The sequence below is a fragment of the Callithrix jacchus genome, chromosome Y, assembly GCF_049354715.1.
Source record: "Callithrix jacchus isolate 240 chromosome Y, calJac240_pri, whole genome shotgun sequence".
In the NCBI taxonomy this organism is placed as follows: domain Eukaryota; kingdom Metazoa; phylum Chordata; class Mammalia; order Primates; family Cebidae; genus Callithrix; species Callithrix jacchus.
The window spans coordinates 128,998-144,902 of NC_133525.1; the positions used below are offsets into that span (position 1 = coordinate 128,998).

General features: G+C 39.3%; 1 long non-coding RNA gene across 2 annotated transcripts in view; it reads right to left on the bottom strand.

The window, feature by feature from the left end:
• LOC144581266 (uncharacterized) overlaps window positions 1–13,532 on the bottom strand; it is an 84,277-nt gene extending 70,745 nt beyond the window's left edge. For both annotated transcript variants that reach the window (XR_013531845.1, XR_013531844.1), the window contains exon 1: window positions 13,293–13,532. This is a non-coding gene — a long non-coding RNA (uncharacterized LOC144581266). The remainder of the gene's footprint in view (window positions 1–13,292) is intronic.
• Window positions 13,533–15,905: the final 2,373 nt, after the last annotated feature.

Sequence of the window (15,905 nt, forward strand, 5' to 3'; positions counted from 1 at the left end):
AGACACATGATAAAATCAGAAGCCCCAAGACTTATATTTTCATCACAGAAATGTATTACTTCCTTGAGTTGTGACCTGGAGAGAGTTACTTTGTCTAAGTTAACCTTACTTGTAAAAATAATCATAAATATACCTGCCCTTTCTCATCATCTCAGCCTCTCCGCAGTCAGTGTGAGGTACCATTGGTATAGTGTATACGAAGGGGTTTGCAAGCTCTGGAGTGCTATCTGTATGCTATTTTGCCTCTTCAATTGTGAGTGGTGTTTTCCCATTCTCCTTAAATGACCCAACACTACGCTCTTGGTAAAATAAATGCATTTGTGCATGAACATTTGGCAAATAATAAGAGCTGCATTTGCAAGAATTTTTCCCTTGAACAGCCAAGTGAGCCACTTGGCTGAAAAAATAGATTTTTTTCGATTCGCGTAAAATTTGAATTTCGGTATTTTACATGAGAGAGCATACTGAGTTGGTGTATATACTCCAAAAGAGAGTAGAATAAGGCATTGTATATTTTTTCTAACATACTATATTCCGAGCCATTTCCTTTTAAATTTGGGGCGCCTAGATATTATTTAGATTTTTTTCGATTCGCATAAAATTACAATTTCTGCATTTTACATGAGAGAGCCTATTGAGTTGGTGTATATCCTGCAAAACAGAGTAGAAAAGGGCATTGTATATAGAATGCTTAGCGCCTGCTTTCAGCTTTGCTGCAAACTAAAACACTGACTGACTTTGGTTAACCCCCTAACCTCTTTGAGCCTCAGTTTTTTCATCTGAAAAAATCAATGATGGTTTGAATTTCTTCCGAATATGACATTCAGTTATCTCTCTCTCCATTGTGGAAGCACTGGGAGCTATTGTTCTCCTGTCTCTGGTGGCCGTTATGACTTCTGCATTATCAAGGGGCCCTCTCTAACCTAAATAACCCCCCAAAGAAATTAAGTTTGTAATCATTTCTGCCTGGTAAGCGAAATGACAAGAGAAAAGAGCTAGTTGTCAATAGCCCTGTGGATGGCGAATTAATGGGATCTGTGCAAACAGTTGCTTATAGAGCCATAATTTGCCTTTCGTTTTCCTTTGCAACTCAGAAAAAAAGTGAATAATTTTCAAAGAGCCGCTCATTGAACATATTTTTTAAAAACATGTCATTGGCAAAAGGGGCACTTGGTTGCTTGATTGCCATATATCTCTGAGTATGTGGAACAGTTATTTTTAGCTGGGGGTAACTAGCTGAGAAGAAAGCTGCAGCATCTTGGAGGCAGAAGAATCTTTGTATGTCTTATGTTGGCATGGAGAAAGCAAAGCGAAAGGGCAGAGTATAAAAGGTTGTTAACTAGATAAGGGGTCAGCTGCATTTCCTCTGGCTGCTCAGAGGTGAGTTCCTAAAGCAATGGAGACCACATTGTGGGTGGGAATGTGTTTGCAGGGTCTAATTAGTTTACCCAAGAAAAGCAAAAAAGAGAAAGGGCTAAAAATATGTAGATTGTAAAATTCATGGCTTCATTTGCTCTTCTTTGCCTTTGAAACCTTTTTAAAACCTTATAGTAGAACAATTTGTAATCCTTGAAGCCTTTTTGCTACCACTCTTGTCAGCTTGTCTAAGGCCACTGTAACTTATCAGCTACTGGGGAAAGTTGTTTAAACTCTCTAAGCCTCCTTTTTTCTCACTGGTTCACTTAGGGGCACTAATTCCTAATGTTTCTGCCTGAGTTATTGTTTTTCAGATCCCATAATTGTTTGCATATGTGCTCTATAAGATGCGTCACCTAGCACACGTTGTGGACAACCTCAGGTGTAGAAGTTAGGACATCTTTGTGCCTGGATTTGGCTGTTACTAACAAGACGGAACGGGGAGGAAGGGCAGAGTAGACTACTGTAGAATTTTTCTGGATTCTTTTGGTTTCTCCAGAAAATGATACTGTTCTTATATTTAAAGATAACTATCTGCCTAGGCATATTGAAATTCTAAGGTTGACACCACTTTGCATTGATCCTAGGGCAGGGTTTCAGGATTGCTGGAGCAGCATCATCCTTTTACAGTATAGATTTCAGTCAGCAGGCTGGTCATGGCCTCCTCAGTGTGCAATCTTCTTACTGATGGTGGGCGTCAGTGGGCTGGACTCACAGTTTCCATCTCTTAGGCTGGGCAGGCCCATGGTGGCAATGGAAAAATTTCATGGGAACATACATCAGAAGTAATAAGAAATCCATCTTCTTAAAGCCTTCATAGGAGATTTCCTGAAGATTTATAAAAGGCACTTCATTGATCAAATGACTCTGATGTTTCCCCTCACTGGAAGAAATTCAGGTCACCAGCCCACTTAAAATCATTGTGTTCTCCTTTTGCAGTAACCTCTGCTCATATAATTTCTTTTTGGCATATTATATACTATTAACTTAATATCCTGATTAGTGGAGCTAGCAAACAATCAGTATCACACTATAAACTGCAGTATCATAACTGACTTCCTTTAAAAATCATCTAATGTTTCTTTAAAATCACTGGTGCTTTTGTAAAGTAGTTCATATTTAGGAATATGAACATTTTATCATGCTGGAAAATTATTTGAATTCCTTTTCATTTAAAACCTGTAGCTTTCTATTTAATCTAGCTTTCACAAATATTTTATTTGCCCACTATAGAAAAATCGAGTTTAGAGATAAATGTAAAGTCACTCATAGCTCCATCCAAAAGTCAACAACTCTTAATATCATTATTTTTGTTCTTGTTCTCAGTATTTTTGCTGAATCTATGTTTCGTAGAGTTTCATCATATGTCAGATAAAACTGCATATATGAGTTTTTAAACAATACATTTTTATTTTCATAAGTGAAATACACATTTAATATGGTATGACTAGGACATATAGAGAGATATAACAAAGAAAATTAAAGTCATTTAAAATCTTACCAAATCTAATAACCATAAACCTTTCGATGTATTTTCTCAGAATACTTTTTCCTATGCCTTTTATGTTTTCTTGATTATCAAGTACTTCAAGCGTATAGAAAAGACAGAAACTAATATAAGCAGCAATGGAAAATTTTAAAATATGGGTATTTTTCTGCATGTGTTTCAGATTGTTTAGTTTTTGTTGTCCTTTGCCCTCCCCACGTGTCCCTTTATTTTCCTGGCAAAACAAAGCATTACAGATATACTTGCAGCTTCCTATACTCCATTTTATTTTTCTAAAACTTATTGATATTGAAATATCTACCTCTGGTCTACTTACTTTCCCTGCCGAATAATACTTTACCATATGGAAATACCATGATGTACAATTACATGCATAGTGCCATATACATTTGTTTACAGGTTTCTTGGGAAGAATCTCTCTTACTGTGTTCCCAGAAGAGGGATTGGTAAATTGTAGGGGAGGCTTGTCTTCATTTTTACTATAAATTTCCAATTGTTTAAAGTAGTTGTAACAATTGGTATTCCCACAGGAAATGTGGGGAAACTTGTTTTGTGTTTGGCTTCACTTGATATTCCTAGGCTTTTACTTTTTGTTTGTCAATCTTATGAATGTAAAATGGTATGTTTTAATTTATATTGTGCACAGACTTATTATTCGGGACACATGTAACCTTTCTCATGCACCACTGTCATGGATTTGTTTTCAATTTAACTCATTTATTACGCACGGAAAATTGTGAGGTTTCTCAAAGATGGCGATGAGAACTGCTGATGGATTTGCTGCATTAGATCCACCCTCTCCAGCTCTGGCCCTCTAGTGTCAGTATTTCTGCCTTCCATTTATAGTGCTTCCTCTTTTCAGGTTCTGGGAACATTCTGGCTGTAGAAATCAGTTGCAGTAATTGGAAGAACTTTTACTAAAGTGACTTACTTGTCTTCTTACCTAGTAATTATGCAGACTGTAAAATATATTTATGAAAAAATTCAAGTTATATACAAAACCAGACACTACCAAAGCATATACAAAGTTCATGATCCCTTTTATTTTTCTCTTCTTCCTCTTCCAATATATAACCACTTGTAGAGAGCCCCTACTATTTCCTTTGTATTTATGTTTATGTCCAAATGCAATAGATATTCTCTAACATATCTCCTTGGATCCATGAGAAGAAGTTGAATGTAATTTTTAAAAATGAATATGATATCTCTACATCAGCACAGTATTGCATTATACGGAAATAAGAGAAAGAATCTAACTCTTCCATGGACATTTAGTTGCTTGTAGTTTTCTATTATTTTAAACAGTGTTGTGGAAAACGTTCTTGTAAATGTCTTTGGACATCGATGTGAAAATTGTCTCAGGAGATATTTGTAGAAATGCTATTTACATGGTCTTTTTTGCCTACTTTATTCATTTTTATTTAGAACATTTTATAGAACATTAGGAATTGGTGACTTCTAAGTAGGTGTAAAACACAGTACAGGGCCAGGCATGGTGGCTCACACCTGTAATCCCAGCACTTCGGGAGGCCGAGGCAGGTGGATCACGAGGTCAAGAGATCGAGACCATCCTGGTCAACATGGTGAAACCCCATCTCTACTAAAGATACAAAAAATTAGCTGGGCATGGTGGTGCGTTCCTGTAGTCCCAGCTACTTGGGAGGCTGAGGCACGAGAATTGCGGGAACCCAGAAGGCGGAGCTTGCAGTGAGCTGAGATCACGCCATTGCACTTCAGCCTGGGTGGCATGAGCGAAACTGCGTCTCAAAAAAAAACAAAAAAACAAAAAAAACACAGTACCTGGATTCTCTGAGCTTTATGTTCTGTTTGAAGCAGGGGAAGTGACAGTAACTACCTGTTAGGGTGATTTTGAGGATTAAATGAGATACTGTGTACAAAGTTTATAGCATGGGTTTTGGATCACAGCAGAGAGTAAAAATTTCAGTTTTGCCTCCTTTTAGTCGGTCCCGAACCCAAATATACTTTTAAATATTCTTTCAGCACAGATTTTAAAGTTTGATAGAAATAGAATTATATTGTGATCACTCCATATGTAAGGTTTCTTTTAGTCAAGAAAATGTTTTTGATATTCAGCCATGTTGTTGCACATGTCAATAGTTCTTTCCTTTTTTATCCTCCTATCTCAGGTCTTAAAAAAGGAATACTGCAAAAAAAAAAATGAAACAATATTTCCACTTGTATTCGGTTTTGGTCTACAGTTGACATTGTTCTCAAGTATCACTTACAGGTTCCCATGGAGAGAAAAATTTATTTTCTGTCCACAACATAACAGGAATTATAACAGATGCAGAAGGCCTACTAGCCCTGTGTGAAAATCATCATGTTGACTATATTTCTCAAAAGTTAAACTCAGGTGTAGGGGCAGCTGTCAGTCTTTGTTTCCTCACTATCAATCCCACCACTTTTATTTTTTCATTTGGGGAAAAATAATAATGACTGTAAGAACAATGAAAAATAATAAAAGGACAGTAAAAAGGTTGAATGCACTGGCTGTGGCAGGGAGCAATCAGAAATGGTTTGTTATTTCCCTTCACTTTATCAAAGTTGCTACGTGGACTCATTCTTACCCACCTGTTGGGTAGAATCTTTGATATTTTCTATTTCACTGAGCAATTTAAGATATTAAGAAATTCTGTCTAGTTCAAAACAGGAGCAGAAAACCAAGCACCACACTTTCTCACTCATAATTGGGAGTCGAACAGTGAGAACACATGGACACAGGGAGGGAACAACACACATTGGGGCCAGTTGGGGGTCAGAGGAGGGTGAGACGGGGAGACCATTAGGACAAATAGCTAGTGCATGTGAAGCTTAAAACCTAGATGAACGGTTGATAGGTGCAGCAAAGCACCATGGTACACATATACCTATATAATAAACCTACACATTCTGCACCTGTATCCTGGAACTTCAGAAAAATCCTGTTTAGTTTAATTTCCAAACTCAAAAATCTCATTCAGCTGAAAACTTAACCCTTTTTTACATATTTTAACACATAAAATAATCAACAATGAAAACAGGTAGAGGTTGAGCATCTCTGATCCATAAACCCCAAAATCCAAAATATTCCAAGATCTGAAATTCATCCACATCGATGGCTGAGATAGCGATATGTGTGCTTTCTGATGGTTCAATGTATACAAACTTTGATTCGTGCACAAAATTGCTAAAAATATGTAAAATTTTATTTGCGTTATGTGTATGAGGTGTACGTAAACATAGGTGAATTTTGTGTTTAGACTTCAGTTATATATTTAAGAGATCTCTTTATGTATATGTAAATGTTCCAAAATATGAAAAAAGTTTAAAATCCAAAACACTTCTAGTCCCAAGGAATTCAGATAAGGAATATTCAACCACTACATCTAATAAGTCACGGATACTTTAAAATGAAATTTTAAAAGTATTTAAAGAGTCCAAAAGACATCAGGAGAAAAGGGACAGGACAAAAAGTGGGGAAGGGGATGCAAACGAAAACAAACAAAATAATAAAACAAACCATTAAATTGTAAAAGCTTGAATCCAATTACATCATTCGACCACTAATAAATCTATATTTAATAACGTTAAGTGTTATTGAATCATACCACATACTCCAATTAAAGTGCAGAGATTGCCAGAATTGATTTAAAAAACCCAAAAGACCCAGTGCTGTATATGAAATACACGCTTTGAATAGAAAAAAAGAAGACAAATATACGTAGGTCTAAATAAGTACATTTGAATTTTTTTAAGACAGTGTCCTACTCTATCCCCTAGGCTGGAGTACAGTGGTGCAATCTCTGCTCACTGTAAACTCCGCCTCCTGGGTTCGAGCAATTCTCCTGCCTCAGCCTTTTGAGTAGCCGGGAATACAGAAACCTGCCACCACGCCTAGCTAAATGTTGGGGTATTTTTAATAAAGCTGGGGTTTCACTGCATGGGATAGGCTTGTCCTAAACTTTTGACCTCAAGTGATCTACCTGCCTCAGCCTCCCAAAGTGCTGGGATTGCAGGTGTGAGCCACTGTACCTGACCCTAAATGAGTACATTTAAAATGATATACTATGCGAACAGTCAGGAATGGAAGTGTGAAGAAGCTATATTAATACCAAATAAAATGTGCTTAAGTCAAAACAGTATTTCCAAAGATAAAGAGGGATAGTTCATGATTACAGAAGAGTCATTTCATCAAAAAAAATGGATTAAAAATAATTTATGCATCAATTTGCACAAAACAAAATTGAACTAAAGGAATAAACAAACAATCCACAATTTTGATTGGTGATTTTAATACCCATCTCCCAAGCAGTTGATAGATAAACTAGACAAAATCTTAGTCAAGATGCAGATGACCTGAACAACACTCTCCACCATCTTAAACAAACCAATGGAAGACGACACCCAATAAACACAGAATACTGTATGTTTCAAGTACATGTAGTGTTCACTGGGATAGGTCACATGCTAGGTCGTAAAACAAGACTGAATAGATTAAATCAAATTGAATTCATGCAGTGTATGTTACCTGACCACAATAGGATTAAAACAGAAATTAACAATAAGAGAACTAGGAAAGCTCCAAGTACTTGGAGATTAAATATAATACACAAGCCCAAGAAGAAAGCAAAAGGTAGAATATAAAATATTTTATTCTAAGGGATAATCAAAACACAACATGCCAACACTTATGAATTACAGCTATGGGAGTTCCCAGAGGGAAGTATAGCCGTACATGCTTATACTGCAATAGAAGAAAAAGAGAAAGGTCTAAAATCAATGACGTAAATGTTCACCTAAAGAAGATTGAAAACACACACACACACACACACACACACACACACACACAGCAAAGAAAACTCCAACGAAGTAGTAAGAAGGAAACAATAAAGGTAAAGGTGCAGAGATAAACCAAATTGAAGACAGACAAAATAATAGAGAAAACTAACAAAGCAAAGAAGCTGGTTGTTTTAAAATATCAACATTAATAAACCTTAAGCTACTCTGATCATGAAAAAAAGAGAGGAAACACAAATGGTCAGTATCAATATCAGAAGTGAAAGCGAAGTGAAACTATCACTACAGATCCTGCAGACGTGAAAAGGATAATAAGAGACTATCATAAACAACGTCATGGTGACAAATTCTGCAACTTAGATGAAATGAACAAAGTATCTGAAAAATACAACAAAAACTAACACGAATTTTGCAGAAAATGTGTCCGGGAAAATTAAAAGATACATTAAACAAAAGAATATGCAAGCCACAGCCTGACAGAAAATGCTCATAAATCTATTTTCAGTAAAGAGCCTGATTTCCAGAATATAGAAAGCGGTTTTATAACCTGAAAATAAGGCTGGGCACAGTGGCTCACACCTGTAGTGCCAGTACTTTGGGAGGCCGAGGAGGATGAATGGCTTAAGGCCAGGAGTTTGAGACTAGTCTGGGCAACATGGTGAGACCCTGATACCTAGTATAAGTACAAAAAATTAGCCTTGTATGTTGGCTAATATCAATACAAAAAGTTAGCCTGGTATCAGCTAATTGGGAGACTGAGGTGGGAGGATCGCTTGAGCCCAGGAAGCAGAGGCTGTAGTGAGCCAAGATTGCACCATTGCCTTCCAGCCTGGATGACAGAACAACTAAAAGAAAAAAAGATAATTCCTGTTTAGAAGGGGAAAAATTTGGGGAGCCACTTTGCAAAGATAATATACAAGTGGGACAAAATGGTTAACATCAAGGAAATGCAGATTAAAACCACAGTGAGATACTACTACACACCCCACAAAATAACTAGGTTGGGAAAGACTAAACACCAAATATTGGCAAGAATACAGCACAACTATAACTATTGCTAATGGGACTATAAAACAGTACAACTACTTTGTCAAATTTCTGGAATTTTCTTATAGAACGAATATACATCTCATCTATAATAAATTTCCGAGTTAGGAATCTACCCCAATTAGTGAAAATACATGTTAATAAAAATACTTATAGAAGACCACAATAGCTTTACTCATAATAATCAAAAGTTGAAAATATTTCTGGTGACCACAAATAGAGGATCAGGTAGCGAACTACGTTATTTCATAGCATGAAATACTACTCAGCAATAAAAATGAAAGAGATACTGATATGTGTAACCTGACTGATAAATACAAAAATTATTTTGTGGACTGAAGGGAGCCTTATATATAGGGTTATCACACCATGATTCAAGTTATGTGGAATTTCTAAAGTTGGCAAACTTAGTCTACAATGAAAAAAATCCAAGGGTACAGAGCTGGAGACTGAGACAAGTCATGAGGAAACTTTCTGGGATTGTATTAGTCCGTTTTTTCACTGCTGATAAAGACATACCTGATACTGGGTACTTTATTCAAAAACGGTTTAAGGGACTCACAGTTGCACCTGGCTGGGGAGGCCTCATCATCACGACAGAAAGTCAAAGGGACATCTTACATGGTGGCAGACAAGAGAGAAATGAGAAACAAGCAAAAGGGCTTTCCTCTTATAGAAGCATCAGCTCTTGTGAGACTTATTCACTATCACAAGAACAGTATGGGGGAAACTGTCACCGTGATTAAATTCTCTCCTACCAGGTCCCTCCCACAACACGTGGGAATTCTGGGAGCTACAATTCAAGAAGAGATTTGGGTGAGGACACAGCCAAACCATATCAGGGATTATAGTAATGTTCTTTATTTGATAGAGTTTTGGGTTACACATATGTATACTTTTGTCAAAATTCGGTAAATACATACTTAAAATTTTTGCATTTCATCATTTGTAAACTTTACACCAAAAGGAAAAAAAAGGTACCAAATTCTAGTTAATGCACGTTGAGTTACTGATGTCTGCAATTTACTTTAAAATGCCTAAAAACTATAATGGATTACTGGATGGATAGAAAGATGGATCTATGGATGGACATGAGATAAAACAAGACTCCAAGTTGGTGAAGATACAGTTAAAGTGTTCACTGTAAAGTTTTTTCAACTTTGTTGTACGTTCATAAATGTTCATGATAAAATATCAATGAAAACAATTTTCATCCCTCCTCCTCTGTGACAGCCTCAGCCTGAGAAACCCACAGTGGGAAGGGAAAGGAGGGCAGTGTGTTTGTTTATGACCACCCACCCTCACTTCTTAGCAGTGCTTTCTGGCTCTTCTAGGGTTGGATAGGGGCAGGGAGAAAGGAGAGACAGAGGAACAGATAGGGCTTTATTGAATAGTTCAGCTGTATTATGGTGTCACATTTTAGGAGCAGGCATGCAGTTTTGGGACCTTTCTCATGCGTTCCTGAGAAATTCTCCTGGCAGGGATCTCTGACAGCAGTTCACTACCTCAGGTAATACAGTTTCTAGGAAGCCACTAAGAGCCCTCCTACCACCTGCCTCTGGGGGTCCTGGGCAGCCTCTTCCTTACCCCTGGCAGGAAGCTTTTCAGGGCAGCGTCCTCCTTTAAAGCAATGGTTTTCTCGATTATGGAATTCCTATTTGGCCCATATAAAACATGCAAACACCTTTGTTTGGCTTAACTTGAAGTACGGGCCACTCCCAGCTCCAGTCTTTATCGCTTCTATCTGCCCCATTATTTCAACTTGGCCACAGCCTTTTGCCTTTGGATTGTATTCAGATGGGATAGCAGTTCCCTTGTTCTCCAGCCTTCAGGGACGTGAGCTAATCAGTTTGAATTGTTAATTAGAAGTTCCTGTTCATGCAGCTCGTTAGCTTTAAAATGAAGCAGCAGCATTTTCCCATCCATGAGAATTGGGTGAGGAGGGAGTTCATACAACACACAACCCTTTCAAAAGTCTTCAGTGTAATTAAAAAAAAATGCCCAGTGTGGTGGCTCACATCTGTAATCCCAGTACTTTGGGCAGCTCAGGTAGGCAGATCATAAGGTCAGGCTTTGGAGACTACCCTGGCAAACATGGGGAGACATTAATTCCCAAAGCAAAATTTTGGAATTGTAATTCCAAAAGCAAAAATCCAACCACAAAAGATAAAGTCTTAATCAGTAGAGCTTTACAGAAGGAAGTAATGTAGGTAGTAAGGGCACTTTCGGAAATGTCTGGAATCAGAGGAGTCGATGTATCACCTGTTAGAAATTGTACTCGCTTGGTAGAAAAATTTTCCTTGTGTTCACTTAAAATAATAGTCTTGTTGTTTTAAAACCAACGCACAGTCAGAGGGTGACTTGGATGTTTATTTTTTATTCTCTTTGCCTTCTTAAGAATGGATTTTTCCTAAATTCTAATTATTATTGTAACTTACATAAGTGCAGCCGATTTTGCTTTTAAGGATAAAACTACATTTAAGTAGCTTTCTCTGGATTATCAAAACCAGGCCCTGAAGAAGTGAGTTCCTAAAGGGTAGGAACTTTGCTTATGTCTATATCTCAGTTGTGTTAAACAGAATAACTGGCGCAAATTAGCAAATGATGCACTGAGGAATCATAGAACAAAAGACTTTATGAAGAACTAAGTTTCAGATTCAGGGTGACGCTAAGGAGCTAGTGTACCAGAGGATGGTATGCCTTCTGCAATCACAAAAGCAGCATTCAGTCTGATCTGGGCTCTAAGAAGGGCTCCTTGAGACCTGACATTTTATCCTAACACTGCCACTAACAGGTTAAGTCAGAAAGAGTTCACTTCCCAGAGCTTTAGATTTCTGGTTTCCAAATCAGCACAATGAGAAACTGAAAAGAAGGAAAGAGGAAAAAAAGAGAGGGTCAGAGATCCCTCCTGCTTGTACAATGCCATGATTTGGACACAGGGTTTGGGCAACCATGGCCCATCCACCAATTCCTGCCTGTCGTCTCTTGTCAGACAGCTCATGAGCCACGAATGTGAAAGAATTCAAAAAAGTAACAATATTTTGGGACATGTCAACAATTATATAAAATGCAATTTTCAGTTCTCATAAAAGTACTTTGGAACTCAGCCCCACTCCTTTATTACCCATTTCTATGGCTGTTTTCACACCACAACCACAGAGATGAGTAGCTGTGACAGAGACCATATGGGCTGCCAAGCCTAAAATATTTACTGCCTAGACCTTTCCAGAAAAAAAAAACGGATTGCTGATCTTTTACACAATCAAGCAAGCGATCACCTGAGAACATTAAAATCTGTGTCTAGGACAAATGGGGCCTATATAAACTAGGGAATTATCTTCCCCACTACTTATGCAAGAACATTCACCCTTGAGAGAGCAGGCTACATGGCTTGGCAGCACTACTGCCACCAGTCCAGACTTCCCCTCACCTGTGCCCTATAAGTGACCAGCATTTCTAGGCATCCGTGGAGCAGCGGGGTGCATTCTCATGGCTGGCCCCACACCTTCCCTTCCTCCTGCTTCCTCACATTCTATTTTCTGAGTGGTTGTCAAAGGAACGCTGAATTTTGCTGTCACTTTTTCAGACCCCAATTCCACTTATAACAGTCTTGGTACCAGGAAGCATTCCGAGCTCCTATCTCATCACCACAACCGCCTGCTTCTCACTTAGTCCAGACGAGCTTGCCACAGTGTACTTGCTTTTTAATCGCTCTCTCTCTTCTTGCCTTCACCTCCTCTCCCTCCCTCTCTCCCTGGCTCTTTGTCACACGGGTGTGTGCACATACACAAGTTCCGATTAGATAAAAGAAGAAACACTTTTTAAGTTTCTTTCTAGGCCTAATAGAAATTTTTTTTTTTTTTTTTTTTTTTTTTACAAAACCAGAGCTGTTTTTTTCCATTGCAAAAAATAATAAAATAGATTTATGAGGTACAGAGGCGTGCAGAAAAGTATTTTAGAAGTGGAGTCAGAACTCTACTGTGGAAAGGGGGCTTTCTTTGTGCCCCTCGCACTCATGGACACCATCTCTAATGCACCGTTCACGCCTAGACCCATGCCTCAGCCTTTCCGGGGGTCATTCAGAGCCACCTGCCAGGCAGGCACTACCACGCCGGCCTCTCCGGAGCACAGACTTCTGCTCCGTCTACATCCCAGCCTGTGCACCCGAAGGGACCCAACAGCTGAGTCCCAGCCCCACTGCGGCAGAGGGCAGGGACCAGCACGCACACCCTCAAGTCTACATGAAGACCCTCCCCGAGACTGTCGCCAGCACCGACCCCTGGATCACCCCGGCCCTGGGCGACGGATGGGGGTCTGGGGCGCATGCCCCAGAGGCATGGAGGCAGAGAGGAGGCCAGCGGAAGTTAGAGGTCACTGGGACAGGCTTGTCTTCCCCTCCCTTCCAGCAGTGGCGGGCCCCAGTCCCCACCCCTCTCCCAGGCCCCCGGTCTGGTGGCACCATGGCCACAAAGGGCAGCGAGGGTGCGTGCCCGACGCCTCGGTGCCTCGTGGTACCTGAACCCACTTGGTCGAGTGGCAGCTGCACCGCATCGCCGAGGGGCCGCAGCAGGGTGGAGTCCGTGGTACTGGCGGTGCCGGAGGGCGACGGAAAGTCTTAGACTAGGGACTGCTCTCCACCTTGCGCCCAGTGCCGCCCGCGCTCATTGCGAGTGACCGCTCCCTCGCCTCCAACTTCCAGCAACTCCCAACGCTGGTTCTCCACGTTGTGCACGCAGGCGCCGACAGCTGCCCACAGCACAATCCCGGCTGGAACCCTGACGCGGCAGGCAATCAGAGAGCGCCGGCTGCACAGCGCCCCTCCCCCGTGCTGAGGGGCGGGGCAAAGGGAGGAGGCTCACGGGAAGGTTGTAGCCTGAGGGCGCCTCCTGGGCAGAGTGGGATGCCTTTCTGGGGTGAAACTTTAGAAGGGTGTCGTTGCCCCTTCGCCCCTCCCTTTTTCCTCCCTGGAATGTCATGGCCATCCACCTCTCTCTAGGAGGGACAGCACGCAACCTAGGGGTGGGCAGTGGCTCCCCAAAAAAACAGCAAAGTGAGGGACGTCCAAAGCATTGCTGGGGACATTGGGGACCAAGCTTGGGCCTGGGAGGAGGGGAACGGTGAACCAAACCTAGCTGAAAAGCCCTTTTGTCTTTAAAACTGCTGTGTAAAAGCCCAAAGTGGAAAACAATCCCGTGGTCTGACCCTTTCAGTCCCCCTCCAGATGCACCTCAGCCATCCAGGCGGAGCCAGGTGTTCCTGGGTTGGATGCCTGTGGTTGCGGGGAGATGGACTCACCTTTGTTGCGTTAAAATTTAGTTCTTTGGTAGCCACCCGCTCTTATTGAACGTCCTGCCTTCCTCCTCAAAGAGGTGGTTTCTAAGCATCCCTTCACCCCCTGAGCACAGTCACCCTCAGACTTTTGAATTCTGCATGTCCGCATACCTTCTGGGTGTTGAGGGAGGGTTATATATATGTGTAATTCATTTGCCCCAAACTTCATAAAAGTAATCCATTTGGGCTCTTTGAAAATGCAACATCAACTTTTGTTCAGCAGACGTTTAGAAGAGGAATGCCACAGGAGGGTTCCTAATTCCCCTTGGGAGCTCAAGACTTAAGGGTTTGGCAGTTTGTGATTTGGGTAAAAATAGTGTTTACTGGGAGTTTAACTACATGTTTTAATACTTTTGGTAGAATAGCTCAATAATAAAATAGATTTTATTACATTCAGGACTGAATAAAGACTGCTAGAAAAAATATACAATGCCTTATTCTACTTAGTTTTGGATTATATACACCAACTCAGTATGCTCGCTCAGGGAAAATACCGAAATTCTAATTTTACCCTAATCAAAAAAATCTAAATATTATCTAGGCACCCCAATGTTAAAAGCAAAATTGCTGTGAATATAATCTGTCAGAAAAAATATACAATGCCCTTTTGTACTCTGTTTTGGAGTATATACACCAATTCAATATGCTCTCTCATGTAAACTACCAAAATTCTAAATTTATGCGAATCGAAAAAAATCTAAATATTATCTAGGCACCCCAATGTTAAAAGGAAAATTGCTCTGAATATAATCTGTCATAAAAAATATACAATGCCCTTTTCTACTGTGTTTTGCAGTAAATACACCAACTAAATGCAGTATATACACCAACTAAATATGCCCTCTCATGTAAAATACCGAAATTCTAATTTTACGCGAATCGAAAAAAATCTAAATAATATCTAGGCCTCCCACAGCTAAAAGAAAATGGCTCTGAATATACTCTGTTAGTTAAAATATACAATACCTTATTCTACTCTGTTTTGGAGTATATACAGCAACTCCGTATGCTCTCTCAGGTAAAATACAGAAATTCTAATTTTACCCGAATCGAAAAAATCTAAATACGATCTAGGCAACCCAATATTAAAAAAAAAATTGCTCTGAATCAAATCTGTCAGAAAAAATATACAATGCCCTATTCTACTCTGTGTTGGAGTATATACACCACCTCCATATGCTCTCTCATGTAAAATACAGAAATTCTATATTTAAGCGAATCGAAAAAAATCTACATTTTATCTAGGCACCTTAATGTTAATAGCAAAATTGCTCTGAATATAATCTGTCAGAATAAATATACAATGCCTTACTCTACTCTGTTTTGGAGTATATACACCAACTCAATATGCTCTCTCATGTAAAATACCGAAATTCTAATTTTACGTGAATCGAAAAAAATCTAAATATTATCTAGGCAACCGAATAATAAAAGTAAAATTTCTCTGAATATAATCTGTCAGAAAAAATATACAATGTCCTTTTCTACTCTGTTTTGGAGTATATACACCAACTCAATATGTTCTCTCATGTAAAATACGGAAATTCTAATTTTACGTGAATTGAAAAAATCTAAGTGTTATCTAGGTGCCCCAAAATTAAAAGAAACCGTCTCTGAATATAGTCTCTAAGAAAAAATATACAATGCCTATTTCTACTCTTTTTTGAAGTATATACCCCAACTCAGTATGCTGTCGCATGTAAACTACCAAAATTCTAATTTTACGTGAATCGAAAAAAATCTAAATATTATCTAGGCACCCCAATGTTAAAAGGAAAATTGCTCTGAATATAATCTGTCATAAAAA